Source organism: Penaeus monodon, chromosome 14 (assembly GCF_015228065.2).
Source record: "Penaeus monodon isolate SGIC_2016 chromosome 14, NSTDA_Pmon_1, whole genome shotgun sequence".
Lineage (NCBI taxonomy): Eukaryota > Metazoa > Arthropoda > Malacostraca > Decapoda > Penaeidae > Penaeus > Penaeus monodon.
Window position 1 is genome coordinate 44,398,396 of NC_051399.1, and position 4,103 is coordinate 44,402,498.

Here is a 4,103-nt window from a genome sequence, read left to right on the forward strand (position 1 = left end):
ACACACGAGACGATGCCTTTGGGTAAAGCGGTGAGCGCGGGGTCACGTGTCCAGTCAACCCGCCCTGAGGGTGAAGGCTGGGCCGACTTTACCACGTCGGGCACTGGGCACTAACTGAGTAAGCTGGGTCATCCTCGGCATAAGTAGTGAGCGTCTAAGCTGCAGGAAGTGTAAGAAGCAGCTGGGGAGAAATATACGAGCAGCTGCAGGGGGGACCGAGGTGAGGTCCCCAGTTTCGTCAATTATTGACCCTCCATATACCCTTCAAATTGCTCGGCCACCTACTCACGCCTCACCTAACTTTGGCTGGTCATCTCGTTCTCGCATGCATTGTTCTTGGTGCATCTTCGTGGCTGCTCGTCCCTGTTGTCCTCTTCTTCCTGGTCCCTGGTGTAATCTATCCATCCTCGAAGCCCACATGTGCTCGAAGGTCTCGCACAGGTCCTCCTTGACTTCGGATTCATCTAAACTTTCTCGTATTCCTCGTCCAGGCCTAACTCGGCGGCGTCCTCGTCCAGACATCCTCATAGATTTCGTCTAGGTCCTTCTCGGCTGCACGCTCATCCACATGTCCTCATAATCTTCATCTGGATCTATAAATCTCTAATAATCGAGAAAAATTCATATCTACTTCACCAACAAATGATATTCATGTTTGTTGACCACATACCGTGATCATATGGTAATGTGACCTAAGGTCAGAAGAATAGTGTGAGAACGTGCCATTTGCTGTCACTTAGCACTTTTATGGGAGAAGAAGGGAAAAGAAATAAGGAAACCCAAAACGTGTGCTCACGTGGTTTTGATGACAGGGTCTTCGGAGTGGTCAAGCGGTTTTCCAGAGACTGTGTGTTCATGCTGCAATCCTAAAGGATGCAACGACCACTCTGCCGCCACCAGTTGTAATGAATTGTTGGTGAACAGTAATGGTAGTCAGCGTACTTACGACTCACAACACTTTTAAAGGAGACTCAGTACTATGTCTTGGGGTAAAGCACTGTGAGCGCAGGTCATGATGATCCGCGTACGGTGACCGCTGCGAACGAACTGAGTAAGCTGGGTCATTCTCGGCATAAGTAGTGAGCGTTCCAGCTGCAGGAAGTGTAGGAAGCAGCTGGGGGGAAATGTACGAGAAGCTGCAGGGGGGTAGCGAGACGAGGTCACCGGTTCCGTTGTGTGTGTATGTGTGTGTGTGTGTGTGTGTGTGTGTGTGTGAGTGTGAGTGTGAGTGTGAGTGTGAGTGTGAGTGTGAGTGTGAGTGTGAGTGTGAGTGTGAGTGTGAGAGTGAGAGTGAGAGTGAGAGTGAGTGTGAGTGTGAGTGTGAGTGTATCTATAGTGCATGTGCATGTGTGTGTTTGTAAATATAGGTATATGCATATATAAAGATTTGAGGCCACTTGAACGTATGCCATCCTCTCAGAAGTAAACATTACTATTTCCGGAACATTTCGCATTCATGTCTCGGCTTCGGTGACGAGGCCCATAAACCAAACCTTAACTATAATCTTACTAACTCTCGTTAACCCAGCCAAGAATGTGTTTATCCTCAGAAAATGGCGAATACTGTGCTTATACGTGTATCCATAAACATGTACTGAAAGCCAACACGGGAAAATGTGTAAAGAGATGGTTATATGTTGAAGCATAAAGTATAATGAACACAGGCCCAGGGTTCTTGAGAAAAGAATAGGTGAACATAAAAGCAATGTTAAATATGCTACGGAATTTAACGCTTGCTTCATTCACCTGTGAAATGAAGGCTGTTGGCGTAGTTGGAATAAAGCTAAATTAGTTGACAATTATACTAATTTGTAGGAGTGAAAATTTTTAGCATATTTACCCAAGAAAATACACGTTTTTAACTTGAGTGCTGGCCAAGGAGTCGTAAATGATCCTACCTGACCCTAATAAGCAAAGCTTCCCTAGGATTGCTTAACCTTGATCCTACTCTTGTGAGCTGATTTAGTCCTTGTTCCTATTGCCCATCTGTCTACAATATATTCTTGTCTAAAGCTACTTCGATTTCTTCCTTTTGAGGTGTCCTAGGCGCATTTGAAACGTCGTTACTCATTTTCCGTTCCCGTCGAAGCCTCTTTATTAATATGTTTACACGTTGCAGTATTTGCACGTTTTTACAGTAACATCCGTACAGAGATGAAAGGAACTGTTGCCGCGATAATACTCCCCCTTTATGACTGAGGCTGTGGTCTGTTTTAAGAAAAGACATACGGTGTCCTTTAACTTGCACTACACACAAAAAAATGCGAGATACATACTAACCCCATAAGTTCTGAAAGAATATTTCAACAGCCTGGTGATCAGTAGATTATTCCTTTGCCTGTTATTAGATCAACTGGCATGTAGTTATGATGAAAGCTATATTATTCTTGACACTAAAGTCCCACGGACGGTAGTTGTAGGAAAATATTTGGGAAAAATATCCGATATAAAATCACCCAAATATACCTGTACATAAGTAGGTATATGTGTGTATTTAGATAAAGGTATACTCACATACCCATTTGCACAAATACAGGAACACACATACAGGCATACACAAACACGCTGGCAAACACAAACTCACACTACTCTCTTTCTCTCTGTCACTGTCACTGTCACTGTCACTGTCACTCTCACTGTCACTCTCACTGTCACTCTCACTGTCACTCTCACTGTCACTCTCACTGTCACTCTCACTGTCACTCTCACTGTCACTCTCACTGTCACTCTCACTGTCACTCTCACTGCCTCTCACTGACTCTCACTGTCACTCTCACTGTCACTCTCACTGTCACTCTCACTGTCACTCTCACTGTCACTCTCACTCTCACTCTCACTCTCACTCTCACTCTCACTCTCACTCTCACTCTCACTCTCTCTCTCTCACTCTCACTCTCCCTCTCTCTCTCTCTCTCTCTCTCTATATATATATATATATATATATATGTATATATATGTATATATATACATATATATATACATATATATATGGAAAGGAACTGGGGACCCTACCACGTACTCACTCCAAGAGCATCACAACATGAAAACTACAATTAAGTATCATGCTGTGACCACGGCGGCTCAGACATGAACCTACCGTTAAAGAAGAAAGAATATACATATATATACATTTATATATATATATACATATATATATATACATTTATATATATATACATTTATATACATATATATATACATATATATATACATGTATATACATATATATACATTTATATACATCTATATAATATATATACATCTATATACATATATATACATCTATACATATAGATGTATATATATGCTGGTCCCAAGCCCGGATAAATAGAGAGAATGATTACCTAAAAAGGTAACACCGGCACTCTCCGTGGAAAGGAACTGGGGACCCTACCACGTACTCACTCCAAGAGCATCACAACATGAAAAAACTACAATTAAGTATCATGCTGTGACCACGGCGGCTCAGACATGAACCTACCGTTAAAAGAAGAAGATACATATATATATACATCTATACATATATATATATATATATACATCTATACATAGATATATACATATATATATATATATATATATATATATATATATATATATATATATGTATGTATGTATAATTCACACATACATGTGTGTGTGTGTGTGTGTGTGTGTGTGTGTGTGTGTGTGTGTGTGTGTGTGTGTGTGTGTGTGTGTGTGTGTGTGTGTGTGTGATATCTATTTATACATCCGTTATCTATCTATATACATACACATGTTTACAATATATGGTATATTATATGCGATACCCATACATTCATTAGAAAAAATACAGAGGATAAATAAATACGACACTGTATAATCCAAAATAAAGCACCATCCTTGCAAAGGAGAAGGAGATAATCATGGATATTGTAATTAGTTTCTACTAAAACTCTACATTCAGTTTCCATCCGCATAAATAAAGATATATCAAGGCTTCCTCTCCTAATTAAACCACCCTGCTGTTTGGTAAGCAACTGGCAACATTATCACAGCTGTAGTTATCGACCGCCTGTTTCATTACCGTTTCATTATAATGTGATGGGCCCGAAGCCTCCAACTCTGCGACGTAGACAATT